Below are 24,222 nucleotides of genomic sequence, written 5' to 3' on the forward strand. Positions count from 1 at the left end.
GTCTGTGAAGTACAGGAAGGCAGAAGAGGCAGTGAGACCCGTATGAACGAGCCCTTAGGAGTCCAGTCAATAAAAACGTGTAGCAACAAAGAATATACACGCAACCTCCCTGTCAATTATTTTTAATCATTAGAAGCCTACACTTTCAATGTAATTTCTAGTAAAAGGGGAAAAAATGAACAAAGGTACATTCACATTTGTAGTGCATGGATACATTATAATTACAGACTTCATGAGCTTATAAATAATGTAAGTATGGCTAGACGTGTAGTATACAATGACTTAGTTATTACCTTGCCCAAAGTGACATCCTGGAGTGGAGACAAATGAATTTTAATTTTGTTTGCTCAGAAGTGAGCTAAGGTTTCTTTGGTAAACACTAAGAAAAAAGTAGTAAATTCATTTTGTTCTCCCTAGTTCCCTGATGAATGTTATAAAAGCAAAAATTTTAAGTAGCCACAAATAACTTCCTGAGGTCGTGAGGATCGTGTTTTGCCCTTAGTGACCCATTGTCAGGCATTTAGCTTTTTGGACAAATTACAGTGGGTTTTACATTCTAGACTTATCCTTGTTAATTCATTTCAGCTTGTGTGGAGTTCATGGGAATGTGAGCTCATTTAATTTTGTTTTCAATTAAGATCTTTTTTGTTACTGGAGAAATGCATAAACATCGTGGAAAGTTGTAGAATTCACTGACATCAAAGACCATCATTGTTAATTTTTTTGATTGTGCCCATTCCATATTTTATTGTATTTCATTCTAGTGTTTTTCTAGGCATTTATTATATAATTATTTAAATAGTGTCATTCATGTTTTTTGAGCGTTCCTCAAGAGAGGGATTATTTAGAATTATGTTTTTAGTGATGCATCATGATTATTGGTAAAGGAATTTGCAACTTGGTGCTCCTTTTTAGGGGGGGAAGACTTTCAGTTACACGAGCCAAACAACTTACTAAATCGGTAAAATCCCCTCCCTGAGTCCACCCTCCCCTATATGGCCAGGCAGAATGACCTAAAGCCAGTGGGCCCTGCCTTTGTAGGCTACGCCTCAGCCACAGGAAGAGCTGGCATTCAGAACGTATTTCACTGCTGGTGTGTTTGGCAAGAATCAATGGGCCGTGTCTTGGAGTGGCTGCGTGTGCCCACAGCACCCCGATCCTGGTCCAGGGAAGCAATTTCCCCACCCAGTTGACAACTCCTTTCATCCAGCGCTTTTATCCTCTGCCGACTCACAGGTGTGAGTTTATTTGCTTACGCATTTTTACTGCCACCAGGCCTTGACCTGTTTCAAATGATAAGGTTTCTAACTGCCCACTCTCTCCCCAATTCATGCCAGAGACCTAATGTGCCCTGATATTTCATACTGTTACCATCACCCCTTATCGACTGACTGACTGTCATCATCCATGAGTCTAGAAAGCCTCCTTTATAAATGAAGCAACGTCAGTTCTGCTTCCACAGGGAAATATTTCACTGGCAGAAATATATGAGATAGCCAGGAAGGACCCGCTCAGCCGCATGTGACTCATGAGAAAATAGAGACAGCTGAGCCCCTGGACAATTCATGTTTGCTTTAATTCATCTACTTAATAAAATAACAAATTTGGAAATACTTAAAATAATGAATGTTGCAGCAGACCAGCACCCGTGAGAGAGCAGCCTGAGATCGTGAGCCGGGGAACGCGTGCGACCAGACTGAAACGGAGCTCCATTGCACTCACTGGAACCAGACCGAGACTGGGAGCTCCGGGAGCGCGTGGGGGTGGCTGGCGGCTGGCGGTGTTAGAAACACAAAAGACAGAGATGCGCGGGACCTGGAAGTGAGGGCTGCGACGCTGGGTGTGGGGCGCACATCCCGGGACACTGCAGGGTTAAGCAGCACCAACAGATACAGAGTTAAAGTGGCCAGAACATCAGTGGAGAATGGTCTGCGATCCCTCTGTTCTGAGACAGAGGCTGAGATGCGGCTGCTGCTGCTCTGACTCTCAGAAGAGGCACAGCAAACCGCCAGGGAGGCCGCCAGAGAACAAAAGCCTGGAAATACCGGCTTACAATGTGCCCATCCCCATCCCCCCTCGCAGGGGACACAGAGACTCTACCCAAACAGGGTTGCCTGAGTATCGGCGTGGCAGGCCCCTCCCCTAGAAGGCAGGCTGAAAAATCAAGCGCACATCCTTAAGATCCCTATAAAACAAGGGCACACGGCCTGGGTCCCGGTCAATAATTTGGGCTCTGGACAACCCCGCAACCTCTCCTCATCAGAATGACGAGAAGGAGAACCCCCCCCCCCCAGCAAGGAAAAGACAATGAGTCTGTGGCCTCTGCCACAGAACTAATGGATATGGATATAACCAAATGATCAGAAATGGAGTTCAGAGTAACAATGGTCAAGATGATGTGTAGACTTGAAAAAAGTATTAACGAAAATGTTAATGAGAATATAGAATCTCTAAGGGCAGAAATGAGCGAATCTGGCAGAAATTAAAAATTCTATGAGCCAGGGGAGGAGTTAAGATGGCGGAGGAGTAGGAGACACCGTTTTCAGCCGGTCCTCCGAGTCGAGCTGGATAGGTACCAGACCAGCCTAAACAACCATGGAACCAGCCTGAGACACAGGAAGATGCATCTGGATCTCTACAAAGGAATATCTCCAGCACTGAGTATTGAGGTACGAAGCGGGGAGCCATGAAACCGCGCACAGATATCGGAAGATAAACGGAAGGGGGAGGGAGCCGCTGCGTTCGGGCGCTGGGAAGCGGTAGCCACTTGCACGGGAGAGCGGGCGGGGCTCGCGGACGGCACCGCAAAACAGCAGACTGAGACCGTGAGCCGGGAGCGCGCTCCACCAGGCATCTCGTGGAACACCGGAATCCTGGTGCGCTCACTGGATCCAGACTGAGACCGGGAGCTTCCGGAGAACGCGTGGGGTGGCTGGCGGCTGGCGGCTGGCAGCGTTAGAAACACAAAGGACAGAGATGCGCCGGCCCTGGAAGTGAGGGCGGGGACGCCGGGTGTGGGGCGCACATCCCGGGACGCTGCAGGGTTGAGCAGCACCAACAGTAACAGAGTTAAAGTGGCCAGAACATTAGTAGAGAATGGGCCGCAATCCCTCTGTTCTGTGACAGAGGCTGAGATTCGGCCACTGCTTCTCTGACTCTCAGAAGAGGCACAGCAAACCGCCAGGGAAAGCCACCAGAGAACAAAAGCCTGGAAATACCGGCTCAGAGAGTGCCCATCCCCATCCCCCCTCCCAGGGGACACGGAGACTCTACCCAAACAGGGTTGCCTGAGTATCGGCGCGGCAGGCCCCTCCCCCAGAAGGCAGGCTGAAAAATCAAGAAGCCCACAACCCGGGCGCCTGGGTGGTGCAGTCATTGAGTGCCTGTCTTCGGCTTAGGGCATGATCCCGGCATTCCGGAAAGGAGTCCCTCATCGGGCTCCTCCGTTGGGAGCCTGCTTCTTCCTCTCCCACTCCCCTGCTTCTGTTCCCTCTCTCACTGGTTGGCTGCCACATAAATAAATAAATAAAATCTTTAAAGAAGAAGCCCACATCCCTAAGATCCCTATAAAACAAGGGGCACGGCCTGGGACCCAGTCAATAATTTGGGCTCTGGACAACCCCGCAACCTCTCCTCATCAGAATGACAAGAAGGAGAAGCCCCCCCGCAGCAAAGAAAAGACAGTGAGTCTGTGGCCTCTGCCACAGAAGTAACGGATATGGATGTAACCAAATTATCAGAAATGGAATTCAGAGTAACGATGGTCAAAATGATGAGTAGAATTGAAAAAACTATTAACGAAAAGGTTACTGAGAATATACAATCCCTAAGGACAGAAATGAGAGCGAATCTGACAGAAATTAAAAATTCTATGAGCCAAATGCAGGCAAAACGAGAGGCTCTGACGGCCAGGGTCGCAGAAGCAGAGGAACGGGTTAGTGAATTGGAGGATGGGTTAATAGAGGAAAAAATGAAAATAGAAGATGGTCTTAAAAAAATCCACGCCCACAAATGTAGGTTACGGGAGATTACTGACTCAATGAAACGATCCAATGTTAGAATCATCAGCATCCCTGAGGGGTGGAGAAAAACAGAGATCTAGAAGAGATATTTGAACAAATTGTAGCTGAAAACTTCCCTAATCTAGCGAGGGAAACAAACATTCGTGTCCAAGAGGCAGAGAGGACCCTCTCCCGAGCTCAACCACAACAAACCTACGCCACGTCACGTCATAGTGCAATTCGCAAATATTAGATCCAAGGATACAGTATTGAAAGCGGCCAGGGCAAAGAAATTTCTCACGTACCAAGGCAAAAGCATCAGAATTAGGTCAGACCTGTCTACACAGACCTGGAATGAGAGAAAGGGTTGGGGGAGCATATTTAAAGCTCTTTCAGAGAAAAACATGCAGCCAAGGATCCTTTATCCAGCAAGGCTGTCATTCAGAATTGATGGAGAAATAAAGACATTTCAGAATCGCCAGTCACTAACCAATTTCGTAACCACGAAACCAGCCCTACAGGAGATATTACGGGGGGTTCTATAAAAGTAAAAAGGCCCCAAGAGTGATACAGAACAGAAAGTCACAGCCAATACAAACAAAGACTTTACTGGCAACATGGCATCATTAAAATCATATCTCTCAGTACTCAGTCTTAATGTAAATGGTTGAACCATCCCATAAACGCCACAGGTTGCAGATTGGATAAAAAGAAATGACCCATCCATTTGCTGTCTACAAGAGACTCATTTCGAACCCAAAGATGCATTCAGACTGAGAGTAAGGGGATGGAGTACCATCTTTCACGCAAATGGACCTCAAAAGAAAGCTGGGGTAGCAATTCTCATATCAGATAAATTGGATTTTAAACTACAGACTATAGTTAGAGACGCAGAAGGGCACTATATTATTCTTAAGGGAAGTATTCAACAAGTGGATATGACAATTATAAATATATATGCCCCCAACAGGGGAGCAGCAAGATACACAAGTCAACTCTTAACCAGAATAAAGAGACATATAAATAAAAATACATTAATAGTGAGGGACCTCAACACTCCAGTATCAGCAATAGACAGAACACCCTGGCAAACACTAAGCAAAGAATCAAAGGCTTTGAATGCCATACTCGACGAGTTGGACCTCATAGATATATATAGAACACTACACCCCAGAACCAAAGAATACTCATTCTATTCTAATGCCCATGGAACATTCTCAAGAATAGACCATGTTCTGGGACACAAAACAGGTCTCAACCGATACCAAAACATTGAAATTATCCCCTGCATATTCTCAGACCACAACGCTCTGAAATTGGAACTCAACCACAAGGAAAAATTTGGAAGAAACTCAAACACTTGGAGACTAAGAACCATCCTGCTCAGGAATGACTCGATAAACCAGGAAATCAAAAATCAAATTAAACAATTTATGGAGACCAATGAGAATGAAAATACAACAGTTCAAAACCTATGGGATACTGCAAAGGCAGTCCTAAGGGGGAAATACATAGCCATCCAAGCCTCACTCAAAAGAATAGAAAAATCTAAAATGCAGTTTTTATATTCTCACCTCAAGAAGCTGGAACAGCAACAGAGGGACAGGCCTAATCCACGCACGAGGAAGCAGTTGACCAAAATTAGAGCTGAAATCAATCAAGCAGAAACCAGAAGTACAGTAGAGCAGATCAACAGGACTAGAAGCTGGTTCTTGGAGAGAATCAATAAAATTGACAGACCACTGGCAAGACTTATCCAAAAGAAAAGAGAAAGGACCCAGATTATTAAAATTATGAATGAAAAAGGAGAGGTCACGACAAGCGCCATTGAAATTGGAAGGATTATTAGAAGTTTTTATCAACAGCTATATGCCAATAAACTAAGCAATCTGGAAGAGATGGAATCCTTCCTGGAAACCTATAAACTACCAAGATTGAAACAGGAAGAAATTGATTTCTTAAACAGGCCAATTAATTATGAAGAAATTGAGTCAGTGATAAACAACCTTCCAAATAACAAAACTCCAGGCCCGGACGGTTTTCCTGGGGAATTCTACCAAACATTCAAAGAAGAAATAATACCTATTCTCCTAAAGCTATTTCAAAAAATAGAAACAGAAGGAAAGCTACCAAACTCATTCTATGAGGCCAATATTACCTTGATCCCCAAACCAGGCAAAGACCCCCTCAAAAAGGAGAATTACAGACCGATTTCCCTAATGAATATGGACGCCAAAATCCTCAACAAGATACTTGATAATAGAATCCACAGTACATTAAAAGGATTATCCATCACGATCAAGTGGGATTCATACCTGGGATGCAAGCGTGGTTCAATATTCGCAAATCAATCAGCGTGATACATCATATCAACAAGAAAAGACTCAGGAACCATATGATCCTCTCAATTGATGCCGAAAAAGCATTTGACAAAATACAGCATCCCTTCCTGATTAAAACCCTTCAGAGTGTAGGAATAGAAGGTACATTTCTCAATCTCATAAAAGCCATCTATGAAAAGCCTACTGCAAATATTATTCTCAATGGGGAAAAGCTGGAAGCCTTTCCCTTAAGATCAGGAACACGACAAGGATGCCCACTCTCGCCACTATTATTCAACATAGTATTAGAAGTCCTTGCAACAGCAATCGGACAACAAAAAGGGATCAAAGGTATTCAAATCGGCAAAGAAGAAGTCAAAATGTCTCTCTTTGCAGATGACATGATACTCTATATGGAAAACCCAAAAGAAGCCACTCCCAAACTATTCGAAGTTATAGAGCAATTCAGTAACGTGGCAGGATACAAAATAAATGCTCAAAAATCAGTTGCATTTCTGTACATGAATAACGAGACCGAAGAAAGAGAAATTAGGGAATCCATCCCATTTACAATAGCACCAAAAACCATACGTTACCTTGGAATTAACTTAACCAGAGACGTAAAGGACCTTTATTCTAGAAACTATAAATCACTCTTGAAAGACATTGAGGAAGACATAAAAAGATGGAAAGATATTCCATGCTCATGGATCGGAAGAATTAACATAGTTAAAATGTCCATGCTACCCAGAGCAATCTACAGTTTCAATGCTATCCCGATCAAAATACCAAGGACATTTTTCAAAGAACTGGAACAAATAGTCCTTAAATTTGTATGGAACCAGAAAAGGCCCCGAATCTCCAAGGAACTGTTGAAAAGGAAAAACAAAGCTGGGGGCATCACAATGCCAGATTTCGAGCTGTACTACAAAGCTGTGATCACAAAGACAGCATGGTACTGGCACAAAAACAGACACATAGACCAACAGAACAGAATAGAGAGCCCAGAAATGGACCCTCGGCTCTTTGGGCAACTAATATTTGATAAAGCAGGAAAAAACATCCGGTGGGAAAAAGACAGTCTCTTCAATAAATGGTGCTGGGAAAATTGGACAGCTACATGCAAGAGAATGAAACTTGACCACTATCTCACACCATACACAAAGATAAACTCCAAATGGATGAAAGACCTCGATGTGAGACAGGAATCCATCAAAATTCTAGAGGAGAACATAGGCAACAACCTCTATGACATCAGCCAAAGCAACCTTTTTCATGACACATCCCCAAAGGCAAGAGAAACAAAAGATAAAATGAATTTATGGGACTTCATCAAGATTAAAAGTTTCTGCACAGCCAAGGAAACAGTCCGAAAAACTAAGAGGCAGCCCACGGAATGGAGAAGATATTTGCAAATGACACTACAGATAAAGGACTGGTATCCAAGATCTACAAAGAACTTCTCAAACTCAACACACGAGAAACAAATAAACAAATCAAAAAATGGGCAGAAGATATGAATAGACACTTTTCCAATGAAGACATACAAATGGCTAACAGACACATGAAAAAATGTTCAAAATCATTAGCCATCAAAGAAATTCAAATCAAAACCACACTGAGATACCACCTTACGCCAGTTAGAATGGCAAAAATAGACAAGGCAAGAAACAACAATTGTTGGAGAGGATGTGGAGAAAGGGGATCCCTCCTACATTGTTGGTGGGAATGCAAGTTGGTACAGCCACTCTGGAAAACAGTGTGGAGGTCCCTTAAAAAGTTAAAAATTGAGCTAACCTATGATCCAGCCATTGCACTACTGGGTATTTACCCCAAAGATACAGACGTAGTGAAGAGAAGGGCCATATGCACCCCAATGTTCATAGCAGCAACGTCCACAATAGCTAAATCGTGGAAGGAGCCGAGATGCCCTTCAACAGATGACTGGATTAAGAAGTTGTGGTCCATATATACAATGGAATATTACTCAGCTATCAGAAAGAACGAGTTCTCAACATTTGCTACAACATGGACGGCACTGGAGGAGATAATGCTAAGTGAAATAAGTCAAGCAGAGAAAGACAACTATCATATGATTTCTCTCATCTATGGAACATAAGAACTAGGATGATCGGTAGGGGAAGAAAGGGATAAAGAAAGGGGGGGTAATCAGAAGGGGGAATGAAACATGAGAGACTATGGACTATGAGAAACAAACTGAGGACTTCAGAGGGGAGGGGGGTGGAGGAATGGGATAGACAGGTAATGGGTAGTAAGGAGGGCACGTATTGCATGGTGCACTGGGTGTTATACACAACTAATGAATCATCGAGCCTTACATCGGAAACCGGGGATGTGCTGTATGGTGACTAACATAATATAATAAAAAATCATTAAAAAAAAATTCTATGAGCCAAATGCAGTGAAAACTAGAGGCTCTAACGGCCAGGGTGAATGAGGCAGAAGCACGTATCAGCGAATTGGAGGTTGGGTTAGCAGAAGAGAAAGCTAGAATAGAATCTGGACTCAAAAAATCCATGCTCAGGAATGTAGGTTATGGGAGATTACTGACTCAATGAAACATACCAATGTCAGAATCATTGGCGTCCCCGAGGGGGTGGAGAAAAACAGAGGTCTAGAAGAAATATTTGAAGAAATTGTAGATGAAAACTTCCCTAATCTAGCAAAGGAAACAAGCATTCGTGTCCAAGAGTCAGAGAGGACCCTCTCCCGAGCTCAACCACAACAAACCTACACCACGTCACGTCATAGTGCAATTCGCAAATATTAGATCCAAGGATACAGTATTGAAAGCGGCCAGGGCAAAGAAATTTCTCACGTACCAAGGCAAAGGTATCAGAATTACGTCAGACCTGTCTACACAGACCTGGAATGAGAGAAAGGGGTGGGGGGGGGCATTTTTAAAGCTCTTTCAGAGAAAAACATGCAGCCAAGGATCCTTTATCCAGCAAGGCTGTCATTCAGAATTGATGGAGAGATAAAGACCTTCCAGAATCACCAGTCATTAAACAATTTTGTAACCACGAAACCAGCCCTACAGAAGATATTAAGGGGGGTTCTATAAAAGTAAAAAGGCCCCAAGAGTGATACAGAACAGAAAGTCACAATCGATAGAAACAAAGACTTTACTGGCAACATGACATCATTAAAATCATATCTCTCAATAATCGGTCTCAATGTAAATGGCCTAAATGCTCCCATAAAATGCCACAGGGTTGCAGATTGGATAAAAAGACATGACCCATCCATTTGCTGTCTACAAGACACTCATTTTGAACCTAAGGATACATCCAGACTGAAAGTAAAGGGATGAAATACCATCTTTCATGGCAATGGACCTCAAAAGAAAGCTGGGGTAGCAATTCTCATATCAGACAGATTGGATATTAAACTAAAGACTATAGTTAGAGATACAGAAGGGCACTATATTATTTTTAAAGGATGTATCCAACGAGTGGATATGACAATTATAAATATCTATACCCCCAACAGGGGAGCAGCAAGATACACAGGCCAACTCTTAACCAGAATAAAGAGACATATAGATAAAAATATGTTAATAGTAGGGGACCTTAACACTCCACTATCAGCAATAGACAGAGCACAGAACAGAAAACCAACAAGAAACAAGAGCTCTGAATCACATACTCGACGAGTTGTACCACATAGATATATATAGAACACTATACCCCAGAACCAAAGAATACTCATTCTATTCTAATGCCCATGAAACATTCTCAAGAATAGACTATGTTCTGGGTCACAAAAGAGGTCTCAACCGATACCAAAAGACTGAAATTATTCCCTGCATATTCTCAGACCACAGTGCTTTGAAATTGGAGCTCAACCACAAGGAAAAATTTGGAAGAACTCAAACACTTGGAGACTAAGAACCATCCTGCTCAAGAATGATTCGATAAACCAGGAAATCAAAAATCAATTTAAACAATTTGTGGAGACCAACGAGAATGAAAACACAATGGTCCAAAACCTATGGGATACTGCAAAGGCAGTCCTAAGGGGAAAATACACAGCCATCCAAGCCTCACTCAAAAGAACAGAAAAATCTAAAATGCAGTTTTTATATTCTCACCTCAAGAAGCTGGAACAGCAACAGAAGAACAGGCCTAATCCACGCACGAGAGAGCAGTTGATCAAGATTAGAGCAGAGATCAATGAATTAGAAACCAGGAGCGCAGTAGAGCAGATCAACAGAACTAGAAGCTGGTTTTTGAAGAGTAAATAAAATTGGCAAACTACTGGCAAGATTTATCCAAAAGAATAGAGAAAGGACCCAAATTAATAAAATTATGAATGAAAAGGGAGAGGTCACAACCAACACCAATGAAATTGGAAGGATTATTAGAAACTTTTATCAACAGCTTTATGGCAATAAATTAAGCAATCTGGAAGAGATGGAGGACTTCCTGGAAACCTATAAACTACCAAGGCTGAAACAGGAAGAAATTGAATCTTTAAACAGGCCAATTAATTATGAGAGATTGAAACAGTAATAAACAACCTTCCAAAAAACAAAACAAGGACCGGACGGTTTTCCTGGGGAATTCTACCAACCATTCAAAGATGAAATAATACCTATTCTCCTAAAGCTATTTCAAAAAATAGAAACAGAAGGAAAGCTACCAAACTCATTCTATGAGGCCAATATTACCTTGTTCCCCAAACCAGGCAAAGACCCCATCAAAAAGGAGAATTACAGACCGATTTCCCTAATGAATATGGATGCCAAAATTCTCAACAAGATCCAGGCTAATAGAATCCAGCAGTACATTAAAAGGATTATCCATCATGACCAAGTGGGCTTCATCCCTGAGATGCAAGGGTGGTTCAACATTCGCAAATCTATCAGTGTCATAGATTTTTTCCAGCAGGAAAAAGCCAAAAATCATATGATCCTCTCAATAGATGCAGAAAAAGCATATGACAAAATACAGCATCCTTTCCTGATTAAAACCCTTCAGAGTGTAGGGATAGAGGGTACATTCCTCAATTTCATAAAAACCATCTATGAAAAGCCTACAGCAAATATCATTCTCAATGGGAAAAAACTGGAAGCCTTTCCCTTAAGATCAGGAACATGACAAGGATGCCCACTCTCGCCATTATTATTCAACATAGTATTAGAAGTCCTTGCAACAGCAATCAGACAACAAAATGTATAAAAGGTATCCAAATAGGCAAAGAAGAAGTCAAACTGTCTCTCTTCGCAGATGACATGATACTCTATATGGAAAACCCAAAAGACTCCACCCCCAAACTCCTAGAACTTATAGAGCAATTCAGTAATGTGGCGGGATACAAAATCAACGCTCAGAAATCAGTTGCATTTCTATACACGAACAATGAGACTGAAGAAAGTGAAATTAGGGAATCCATCCCATTTACAATAGCACCAAAAATCATACGTTATCTTGGAATTAACTTAACCAGAGACGTAAAGGACCTATATTCTAGAAACTATAAATCACTCTTGAAAGACATTGAAAAAGACACAAAAGATGGAAAAATATACCATGCTCATGGATCGGAAGAATAAACATAGTTAAAATGTCCATGCTACCCAGAGCAATCTACACTTTCAATGCTATCCCGATCAAAATACCAATGACATTTTTCAAAGAACTGGAACAAATAGCCCTTAAATTTGTGTGGAACCAGAAAAGGCCCCGAATCGCCAAGGAATTGTTGAAAAGGAAAAACAAAGCTGAGGGCATCACAATGCCAGATTTCAAGTTGTACTACAAAGCTGTGATCACAAAGACAGCATGGCACTGGCACAAAAACAGACACATAGACCAATGGAACAGAATAGAGAACCCAGAAATGGACCCTCGGCTCTTTGGGCAACTAATATTTGACAAAGCAGAAAAAAACATCTGGTGGAAAAAAGACAGTCTCTTCAATAAATGGTGCTGGGAAAATTGGACAGCTACATGCAAAAGAATGAAACTTGACCACTCTCTCACACCATACACAAAGATAAACTCCAAATGGATGAAAGACCTCGATGTGAGACAGGAATCCATCAAAATCATAGAGGAGAACATAGGCAGTAACCTCTATGACATCAGTCACAGGAACCTTTTTCATGACACATCTCCAAAGGCAAGAGAAACAAAAGATAAAATGAACTTGTGGGACTTCGTCAAGATAAAAAGCTTCTGCACAGCCAAGGAAACAGTCAAAAAAAACTAAGAGGCAGCCCACGGAATGGGAGAATATATTTGCAAATGACACTACAGATAAAAGACTGGTATCCAAGATCTACAAAGAACTTCTCAAACTGCTTACGTGAGAAACAGATAAACAAATCATAAAATGGGCAGAAGATATGAACAGACACTTTTCCAATGAAGACATACAAATGGCTAACAAACACATGAAAAATTGTTCACCATCATTAGCCATCAGGGAAATTCAAATCACAACCACACTAAGATACCACCTTACGCCAGTTAGAATGGCAAATATTGACAAGCCAAGAAACAATTGCTGGAGAGGATGTGGAGAAAGGGGGTCCCTCTTACATTGTTGGTGGGAATGCAAGTTGGTACAGCCACTCTGGAAAAGAGTGTGGAGGTCCCTTAAAAAGTTAAAAATTGAGCTACCCTACGATCCAGCAATTGCACTGCTCGGTATTTACCCCAAAGATACAGACGTAGTGAAGAGAAGGGCCATATGCACCCCAATGTTCATAGCAGCTTTGTCCATAATAGCTAAATCATGGAAGGAGCCGAGATGCCCTTCAACAAATGACTGGATTAAGAATCTGGTCCATATATACAATGGAATATTACTCAGCTATCAGAAAGAATGAGTTCCCAACATTTGCTGCAACATGGACGGCACTGGAGGAGATAATGCTAAGCGAAATAAGTCAAGCAGAGAAAGACAATTATCATATGGTTTCTCTCATCTATGGAGCATAAGAAGTAGGAAGATTGGTAGGAGAAGAAAGGGAAGAAAAAAGGGGGTAAACAGAAGGGGATATGAACCATGAGAGACTATCGACTCTGAGAAACAAACTGAGGGCTCCAGAGGGGAGGAGGTGGGGGAATGGGATAGGGTGGTGATGGGTATTAAGGAGGGCATGTATTGCATGGTGCACTGGGTGTTATACGCAAGTAATGAATCATGGAACTTTACATAAAAAACCAGGGATGTACTGTATGGTGACTAACATAATATAATAAAAAGAAACATTAAAAAAATAATGAATGTTACTATTAACAGTCCCCTCTTACTGTTAACTAGGACTGCTTCATTTTAGTACCGGGGTGTCTGAGTCCTGTGCGGGGCATGGGGAAGCACATTTCCACCTCACGGAGAAGGGCTTGTGGCCTAAGAGTTTGGCTTTGACTCGGTTGCCACTGGGGAGCCTTTAAAGTTTGAGAGCAGTGAGCGACAGGAGCAAAATGCTGTATGAGGAGGATGAACCTGTTTGTGGCTGTGCAGGCGAGCTGACAGGGAGCCCCAGGGGCCACATGACTCCAGGCTGATGGGCAATGATTTGGCCATGAATTCATGGGTTCCCTGGAGCTCTGACACTGGCCTCGAGAAGGGTGGGCTGGTATGTTTGGGCGGTGCTTCATCATTCGTTCCATTCCCTCTGAGAGCTTCACAACAGCCTGCCCTGGGAGCGTGGTGCCCTGTGCATGGGACTGCATGTGAAAAGTAGTGGGGTCCAGCCCCTCTTCAGATTGCTGGTGGGGCACTGGCTAGAACAGGGCAGGTTTTGCTTGCAGTTGCTCACACAGGGGAACTGAACGCTGGCTAGCTCGAGCTTAGCTGGTCTGAAACGCCAGCACTCAGGGCTAGGCAGAGGTGGTGGGTGGGCGGGCTGGCTCCCACCTCTGGGTCAGGTGATTTTCTGAAAGGATAGACTGAGGATGCTTCTACTCAGTGCAAGGATTCGCTTTCCTCCTCTAGGTGAGAACCTGACTTCTCTTAGCTCTCTGTGCAAATATGGTTTGTAGTATCACTCTTTTTTAAACTCTCAATGAGCTGACATTCCTGAACAATGCCCTGTGTGTAGTTTCCCCATCTCATTTCATCATGCAGGTGGGCCTTCTTCCTTTGTCTGGGCTTTGAATGGCTGTTGTTGGAGCTCTAAACCCGGAGCCCCTGCAGGTCACAGGGGCACCCAGGGGAGTGGTCATAATCCACATCTTCCCTCCCTGCAGGCATTTGTGCTTTGATGTTGCTCCCAACCAGCATGGGCACAGGAAGCACGGGCATCTTTGTCCTCCCTCTGAGGGACACAGCCCTCTCTTCTCGCCATGTTTCAGACTCTTCCTGCATGCTCACATGACTGTAACACCCTGGGGAAAGGACCCCGTGCTTCTGGAATGCAGTGGGTTTTTTCCTGATGTTTCCAGATCCTGCCGTATACCTACTCCCACGCCCATCCCCTGGTCACTAGACAGAGCTTCTTAGGCTTGTGACAGCCTCTGAGTCTTCACTGGGAAGCACTGCTCACCCTGACCCTCCTTTGTTTGAGGGGCAAGCCCGAGCCCCAGGACAGATCAGGGGTGAGACCCTTGTTGACCACAGCATTGGGATACTGTCCCTTGGGCATGGCTGTGACACTTGATGGGTGTCAGGAGGGCTGCACGTGCAGGGGAGGCAGCTGGCCCCATGCATGCCATGTGCTCACACTGTATGGGTCCAGCCCTGCTCCTCAGGAGCATCCTGGTCAACCACCCCACAGCTGAACAAAGGGAAAGCAGCTTGTAAATTCTGTCCCTGAATCAATGTTCCCACCCAAGACAGGACGTACATAAGAGAGGATTTAGACCTGTGGTTGGGAAGAACCAGGGTGTGGGGGCGGGGGACCTTGTCTGGAGCAGGGGCGGAATAAACCAGATAAAAAATGAGCTGATTAGAAGGTGAGGCATTAGGAAGAAAAATGGCAACAACGGGGGCCATGAATAATTTAGGGAGATGATGATGGAGAGCAAGGGTTTGTGAGCTGTCTGCACACACACACGTTCACTCACATCTGCCCAGAAACATCTGTGAGCCCCAAGTTCCCCACTATAAGCTTATAATCTGTAACATTGTGCTGACTGCCTCGGGGGCGGTTGCGAGAGAAGACGAGGTCAAGGCCTGGAAAGCCCTGAGCTCCTACGACACACCGACACACCGTGACTCTTGGTGACTTGCGGCCTAGCCCGGAAGGGGGTATGAACATCTGTGACAGCAGAGCGAGAACGACCAATGAAGCCAGCCTCGCTCGGGTGTGGCCACACCCCAGCTGTGCACAAGGTCGGTGTGACAGGCGTGCTTCAGCAACTGCCAGCACAGAGACTCAGAGGGATCCTCCATCGACATGAAAAGAGGTTTTACTGGGATCTACATGGTGGGACTGCAGCAGAGGAGTTAGGGTTCCACTGTCTGTAGTGGTGGTCTCTCCAGCTGCGAGAAACAGACCCAGAGTAACAGCTGAAACACAGCGCAGGGGTGTTTTTATTTTCTCCCATCAAGAGCGGGCCTTGGGCTGCATGGGGTGTTAGTGGCAGCTCCGTGGTCCCCAGAGGGTCAGGCTTCTTTTTGCTTTGCCATCTTTAGAGTTTGCCTTGGGGCTGCAAGCTGGCTCCTGGGATGCCAGCTGTCATGTCCACATTCTAGAAGGAAGAAGGCACAGGGTTACATCTTGTGGCCAACTATGCAAGTATCACTAGTCTTTGAAGAACATTCTTAGAAGTTCCTTCTGCTGCTGACTTATGCTTAGAATTCATGGGATATCTCTGTACAGGAAAGCCTGGAAAGGTGCTCTTTCAGCTCTATACATTTCCATCCATTGCTAAGAAAGGAAGGGGGGGGCAGACAGTCGAAGGCAGCTAGCAGTTTCTGCCTTGCTTTCTACAGCAAATCCTGCTGAAGAGTGAAACCCAGAGGATATGTAATTTCTAGACTAAAATCATGTGACCTTCTGTGTCATGGCTGGCTGCATGCAGAGGGCCTCATGATCCTTCAGAATTGCCCACATCAGAATTAGCAGACATGAGCCCCACGGCTCCGAGTGCCATTGGCCTCAAGGCCTCAACTTGTGGTCTGTTTGGGCACCAGCTGAAGGTGCTTGTGGCCACTGGGTCCCCTTTCTGTGGGCTTGGGGTGCTCCATGGCTGCTAGTGTCGCATATCGAGAAAGCCTGTAAGAGTGAGCTGGTCCTTGCAGCTGGAAAGAGAATAATTTAAATGCCTGTGTATTACAGGGGAAGAGAATAACTCAAAATTATTTGTCAGCCTAATTTGGAAAATTATCGGAACGTATAGGCACATAATTCTGGAGTCTGTCAGGACACCGTGGGAACAGCAAGAAGCACCTGGGCTTCAGGAAGAATAAAGCTTCCAGCCAGCCCGCCTGATTTTTCCTCCTCCTTTTGGCCAAGCGGCAAGCCCGATCCATTAGGGGAAATGAGATGGAATTTGTCCTGACTTTAATAAGCTCTTTGGATTTAGGTCCTCTTGAGAAAGCATCACAACGCCAGGGAGAGCTGGTGCGGCTCCCGCCACTGTGAGGCGGTGTGTGACATGGTGGCTGGTCATTCTCAAAGATCACTCAGGAACGTCCCAGCCTCAGCCTGGGGGCTAGCCAAGCACATGCGGGCAGCCCTTGCTGACACCCACAGGAGACATGTGTGACGGGCAAGCATTGTCCGCAGGGGCAGGGAGCGCCCACCTGCTGCTGGGCACACAGGTTGGCTCTCGAGTGTATTTCCTTCACAGAAGCTCCCAGAATTGATGATGAGCAAGTCATCTGTACCTTGAGTTCAACATAATGTGCTATTGATCCCTGAAGTAATTTTGAACCTACTCTTCACCTGTCACATGGCCCATTCTTCTTTTCAATCCCATTTATTATTGAGATCTATTAAAACGACTGGTTTGTCTACTTGGGTTCTTTGCATTGTCAGCATGGGGTAACTTGGACATGTGGGGATTATTTAATATAAACTTTCTCACACACACACCCCCACTCTTCATACTCCGCCTGCCCATCCACTATTCTGCCATTATCCTGTCTGCCAATTCCATTGACTAGATTTTCTTAGCCGTGCCTCCAAGACCGTCTCTGCTCTAGGCCTTTTAAAATGTGACATATTAACTTACAAATCGAGCAGCAAAACCGTAAGTCCCAGCCATGTGAACGTTCCAAGGTGTGAGAGGAAAGGTCCCTCCTGCCACAGGAGTTGCGGCCCAAAATCCGGCTCATGTGGAATCAGCTCGTCAGATTTCCATCATGATTTCCCAAAATGAAATGGAAAATAACTTAAACTGACTCAGGAATTTCTTTCAAAACGCTCTGGCAATCCATATGCTTTCAGTTGCAAGTGGAAAAAAGCCATAACGTGTAACTTCTGCATAACTTAAATGCCCATTTTTCTTACTGCCAATGTCGACATCAGCAACTTTCCTATCATTTAGGATGATTTCCTATCATTGCCCCCCATTAGGTACTATAGTCATTTGAAGCAACAAGGGGTCCAAATCTAATGCTGAGGCAGTGTTTGGCCTCCGAGTTCATGTTTTGTTAAAAACGGTTCAACTTCCCGTGAGAGACCCGTGCAGACACAGTGTGACTGCAAGGTTCTCAGGGGAGCCTGAGCATGGAATCCTGTGGAAGCATGAGTGTGAGAGATGACCACTAGATCCTAAAACATGCCCGTGTAGATGAGCGAACTTCCATCTGTTTCTTAACTGTGGTCACAAAGACACAGATGCTGGTGTTTCTATAAAGGGTCTAAAGACAAATGATAGTATAAATCATCATTTTGAACACAATAAGGTTTTAATTTTTTCTGGTTTTACTTCTTTATCATTTTTTTCCTGTAACAGGTATTTTTGTGCTATAATGATTGATTCTGGTTTCAGAACATTACCTTCTAATGAAAAAGAAATATTTCATATTTAAAGAGAGATGGGAAAAGCGTTGGGTTATCCACATTTCTGAAACATTAGTAAAAGCTCCTAAATGTTCACTTGGGCTTTGAAAGGTTTTCTAAAGTAAGGATTATAAATGAACACTCGGTTGGCAAGCTCCATTCTCATCTCCTCTTAGGAAGTTGCAATGTCGCATAAATAACATTGCACGAAAGATCTGTTTCTCAATCCTTGAGACCTCCTAGACCGTGGGCTGCACGTACAGAATAGGATAATGTTGCAGATTCTCCCAGAATCAGCTACAACATTAATTAAGAAGTGCACAAAATGATGTGGGATGTTCCATCAGGAATGGGCTCAATTCAGTCTTTTAGAATTTTCAGGAAAGGAGAAGAAAGGATAGGAAGCTAGCAGTTTGGAAGAAGCCACCCTGTAAGAGGTTTTGTTATCCTCTGCTATGCACGCACATGCTATGCCTCACCTTGGTCATACCCCCGGCAGTCTTGAGAGAGAAGCTTCACTGCTCCTATTCCACAGAGATAAATGGGAGCTCTAAGAGGTAACGAACTTACCCAAAGTCACATAGCTGGAAAAGGCTGGAATTTGTGTTTTTTTTCAATCTGCATGTATCAAACATGGACAGAAATTACTTCCAGATTTTCAGCGCAGGTTGGATATAGAATGGAAAAGAAGCAAGATCTCATCTTAACTTCTGTTCACATGGTAGGTGGATTTGCAGGAGTCTGTGGACATTTTGGACTACAGTCTACAATAGGACATCTATTTGACATTGAAACCCAGTACACACACACAGACACAAACACAGAGCTGAATCAAAAGGTTCATAGGGATCTGGTGGGGAAAGTATGGGACAAGGGGGCTAAGAGAAGGGTGACGCTGCTGGGTTCTGGCCCAGTTGTGTGGGACTGAGGGTGCATAGGGGGCATGCAGGGGGCCCACGTGGGGTCTCGGAGGAGAGAGGAGCCTGGCTTGGCTGAAGGGTACTTTCTGCATTCATCTGTAGGAAAGCACAACGGAGCCCCTTTACATGTGTAGATGGGGTGGGGAGGGAGGTGGGGAGGGACAGATGTTACGAGCACCCCCCCTTATAGCTCTTCATTATGTGGATGTTTTCCTCTATTTCGTTTATTTGAAGAAGAGGCCAGCACAGCACCTCTGTTCCAGCCACAGCCATGTCCAAATGAATATCAGATTTCATTTTTCGGAGGATGTTTATTAAAAAATAAAAAGTGGCAAAAGAAGGCAACTCCTTCCAAAGAAGAGAGTTAAGACTCCTGCTTGAATTCCTCACTTAGGAAACACACACACACACACACATTGCCAGTTAAGCAAGCCAACAGGCATAGTGGGGACACCTCCCATTAAGCTCTGTGGCCAGGAAACAGAACCTTAAGTGCATTTTTGCCCCCCATTAGGTAAAAAGAGAAATTAGAAATTTCTTTTTTGGAAATTGAGAAAACTGGAAGCAATGTCATCTTTTTAGAATTTTCTAACGGAGTCACAATTTTTTGGTAGCTGGGGAGCCTATCGATGCTGTTCAGAGCATGCACTGTGTTATGGAAAGGTGGAAGGAGGGCAGATGGCTTGGACCGGCCAGTGCTGGAGGCACCCGCCCCCCCCCCACCTGTGCTCTCCCGCTGAGGGCACCTCCCCTGGCTCCACATCTTGCAGGCCTCCTTTTCCAAAGCTCCAAGTGATAAGAACTTGGGAGTGGGGCAGGGAGGGCAGGCAACACAGTAAAGAGGAAACAGAATATAAATTTTAAGACTAGATGTTGCCAGCTGGTTCCAGTAGAGCTAGAGGACAGCAGATATGGACAGGAATCCAAGAAGCAGAAACACTGAGAGTATAAAAGGAGCAAAAAACTTTCTTTGCTGCTCTATCGATCAAGAAAAGAACAAGTCCGTTCAAAAATCCATCAGAATGTCTTTCTGGAAACTCAAACCCAGAGGAATATGAGCTGGATTCAACAACCATTCTATTTTACCATCTCCCTGACTCAGAGAGTGGCCCTTGTCAGTGTTTGAGCTTATCCATAAAATGTCTTTTGAAAGTTTCACCCAGATGAGTATATTTGCTGAGGCTGTTTCCATCTTTGCTTCCTTTTTTGTTTGTCTTTTTAAAGATTTTTTTTATTTGAGAGAGAGTGAGAGAGCACGAGAGGCAGGAGGGTCAGAGGGAAAGCAGACTCCCCGGTGAGCAGGGAGCCTGATGTGGTATTCCATCCTGGGATCCTGGGACTCCGGGATCATGACCTGAGCCAAATGCAGTGGCTTAACCAACTGAGCCACCCAGGCGCCCTGCTTCCCTTTTTTTTTTTTTTTTAATGTTTTTTTATTATATCATGTTAGTCACGATACAGTACATCCCTGGTTTCTGACGTAAAGTTCGATGATTCATTAGTTGCGTATAACGCCCAGTGCACCATGCAATACGTGCCCTCCTTACTACCCATCACCAGCCTACCCCATTCCCCCCCACCCCCGCCCCGAAGCCCTCAGTTTGTTTCCCAGAGTCCACAGTCTCTCATCCTGCTTTCTTTTTAAATTAGGAGTTGTGTTAGGGAGCTTGGTCCGAGTGGCGCTGAGCAGCAGGTACTGAATCCGCCGTCTGCAAGCGAGGCCGGCAGTCTCCAGAACAGGTGAGGCTTCCCTGCGGAGATGCCCCGAGCTCTGCTCTTGGGCAGGACAACCAACACCCTTGTCTTCATGCTCTCCTACTTTAAGCTTGAAATACTGCATGTGGTATGATTAAAAAGATCTTGGTGTAGCACATTCAGGGCCTGCCCAGGGGAGTCATGAGGCCGGGGCAGCTCAGGGGGAGCCTGGTGTCCCTGCCGGGCATGTGGCCTGAGCTTCCTCAGTCTGTGCTGAGTGAATGGGTCCCTTGGCTCCTCTCCGTCACTGATTCTGCCCCTGCTTGTTCTCAGTAGAGCAGGTCAGGGAGAAGGAGGTGTGTATAAATCTCCCACTGCCTGTTTTTGGTTCTCGGCATGGCTGGGATGCAGCTGAGCAAAACAATTTACATGCTCAGATCTAGGAGGCCTTTTGCACCTCAAAGTCCCTTGCCTCTTCTGAGTTTTTGCTGGCATTTCCTTCGAGTTCGGCCTGCAGGCCCCAGCCTGAGCTCCCACTTCCCTTCCCTGGTTAGAACTGTCCACGCACATCTGACCCAAGGAGAAGGGGGCCCTCGTGTTAACTGGTGACTTTAGTTTTCATTGCAAGAACCAGGAGCTGTGGGACACCTGAGTTTCATGGAGATTCTGGACACATCGCTCAAGGTCAGCTTGTAAGAGCCCCTGGAGAAAAATGGCATCATTACAGGTTAGTATCCCTGTCTTTGGAAAAAGGAAAAACAATCTCACCCCAACAAGGGGTGAGTAAACTGCCCAGCTGGCTGGGGAACGGGCACCGGAAGCCTCTCAGGGAAGTGGACACGTCTGCCTGGCTGTCGGCAGAGAGGAGAGCTCAGTCACCACACCTGGCACTGACCCCTGCCCAAACCTGGGCCTCACAGCGCAGCCCGTGTGTCCTGGCTCCCACACCCTTTGTGCTCCACCCAGTGTCCCCTGGGGACTCGAAGTGAGGACAGCCAGGCTGCCAGGCAGACTGCTCACGGGCTGCAGGTGTCTGTTGTGGGGCTTTGATGATTTTTTTTTAGAACAGAAGAGCTTTAACCTGAAAGGTGGAAGCTTAATTTAAATCTTGGCTTCAAAATAAGAAAATCTGGGTGGCTTCGGCCTCAGAGGAAGGTGGGAGCCTTACCTTATCTCCCAGACCCTCCATTTCTTCGTGGGCCTGCAGGGAGGAGGCACCAGGGCCACAGCCTCCAGCGGCCCCTTCCATTTCCTGAGCATTACTTGAAATGTCAAGCCAGCCACTCATGTTTCCACACCTCAGCCACTCAGTCTGGGGGACAGTCTGTGGCAGGCGCTCTCTGGGACTCTGCCTGTAGCACCTCCTGCCATGCCTGGGGCTTCTGCCTCCGTCCTCTCAACCTGCATCCTGCGGCTTCAGGGATGTGTGTTCCTGATGTTCCTGATGGGATCAGGCTCTGCCCACCTTCTTGAATGTGGGATCGGAGTGAACGCCACCACCTTAATTTCCGTAATTTCCCTCATTGGTCTTCATGCTGTACCTGCTCCCATTTCACAGAAACCACCAGAAACTCAGCTTCGCAAAGACAGGCTGTGTCCACAGACAGGCGTATAGCACCCCCTCACCCTGAACTTCGGAACAGCTCAAGCTTAAGCTCCCCATTGTCCCCCAGGGACAAAGGCGGGAGGTGCCCAGCATCACTGTGTCGTGGTGCTGTGTCTGGGGCTCCAGGCCGTGTCCTGGGTGCCTGAGGGCATAGCCTGGGGACTGCGTTCCTCCCCTAAACTCTTTTCTCTCCCATTAGTCAGGGAACTTCCTGGTGCCAACCCCTCCTGCTTCTTGTCTCAAAACCACACATAGTCGCCTGTGCTGGGCCAGAGCCCCCTGCAGACCACCCCTACAGACCCAGAGGGCACCTCTGCCCTGAAGCCTCCTGTGCCCCTCACTTCTAACCAGAGTGTATGTATGGGTCTGGTTCTGCCCTCAGAGCTAATGCTTTGAGATACTCACCGTCAGTAACAATGTAGCTCCAGGAAAGGGGAGAAGGCACTACTGAAACTGCAGTGCAGGAACCAGGTAGCTCATTCTCCAGTCTCTTGGCACGGGATCGCCTGTGAGAGGCCTCCTGTCTCCCGGAGCAGAAGAACCGAACATGGTGCGGGGTGGGCAGAGAAGGGAGCCCGTTCAGTTTAACTTTAAGCCATACAGAGGGAGGAAAAAGCAAGCCAGGCAGTGCTAGGGAAAACAAAAAAGCTGAAACACCAGAAGTGCATAGAGGGAGGCTGCCCTTGGAAGCAAAGACTCTCAGCAGACACCTCGGGGACCGGTCAGGCCCGTGGCTGGAATGAGAGCTGCGCTCACCATCGATTTCGGAGGCAGAGTGTCCACGGCTGCCTGCTTGGCCCACAGACATCACGAGGGCCAAGCCTCAGAACCCTGGCTAGGCCTGGGTAGACGTACACACACGGAGACTTCCTTCCTTCAGATACACGTGTGGTCCTTGGTGAACACAACACACACCTCATTCCTGGTGTAAAGCTTTGGGGAAGCCACGGGCACACGTCCTCACCGAGCAGGGCCAGCATATCCCAGATGAGCGGTGGTTGCCAACATTCCATTTATGAGCCTCTGTTCTCACCAGCTAATAGGGCTTAATGAACTCCTTTTTGTATTTTATTTCAACAAATCCATGTCATTAAAGCCCCAGTCTCCGTGGAGCTTGGCCTTTTCACGGCTGTCCGCTGGGGTCCTGGGCTGGCAACACCACCGTAACCTCAGAGCTGTGGGTGATGCTCTGCAGTCCCTCCCAGCAGCGGCACGGTCCCCGTCCCCATCTCGCTCTGTCTGGCCCATGCTGTCACCTTTTCTATGCATGCTATGAAGTGTGCCCAGCATCCCAGGAGCTCTGGGAAGGCTGCGGAGGAAGAGGGCCTACGGGAGCTGAACTCAGTGGCTGTTGTCTCCTGGGCCTCACTACTCGTTCTTCCAGCCACCTCCCCGGTGACCTCTGCCCTCGGTGCAGCCTTCTCTCTGCCCCCACAGACAGGCCAGCACCCACCATGGATGGGCTCTGGGTGGGGCGTGCCGGCAGCAACACAGAGTCTATCCCAGACTGCAGGCCGAGTATCTCACCGAGGAGCACAAGAAAAGCTGGGTCTGTGGGCAAACCCAGCCTCCGAAAACCACGGACCGTCCTTCCAGAGCCTCCTTCTTACTGCAGCTGCCCTTGGAATGGCTGTGGGGTGGACGACAGCGGTCCAGTGTGGTCCTCCGCATGGGGCACCAGGTGGTCCAGACACCTGGGGGAGCCGTAACTTAGCAGCCACGATGCACAGTGAGCAGCCCCGGGCCTCTC

At 46.0% G+C, this 24,222-nt stretch overlaps 1 protein-coding gene across 2 annotated transcripts in view; it reads left to right on the forward strand.

The window, feature by feature from the left end:
* LOC123000566 (uncharacterized) overlaps positions 1 to 24,222 on the forward strand; it is a 127,222-nt gene that overhangs the window by 47,223 nt on the left and 55,777 nt on the right. The window contains exons 5-7 of one of the 2 annotated variants that reach the window (XM_057309947.1): positions 20,822 to 20,911; positions 21,501 to 21,593; positions 24,088 to 24,201. The gene's annotated coding sequence lies outside the window, so the exon portion shown is untranslated. Of the gene's footprint in view, positions 1 to 20,821; positions 20,912 to 21,500; positions 24,202 to 24,222 lie in introns of both variants that reach the window. The other variant, XM_057309946.1, reaches the window with a different exon arrangement.

This window comes from Ursus arctos, unplaced genomic scaffold, assembly GCF_023065955.2.
Source record: "Ursus arctos isolate Adak ecotype North America unplaced genomic scaffold, UrsArc2.0 scaffold_10, whole genome shotgun sequence".
In the NCBI taxonomy this organism is placed as follows: domain Eukaryota; kingdom Metazoa; phylum Chordata; class Mammalia; order Carnivora; family Ursidae; genus Ursus; species Ursus arctos.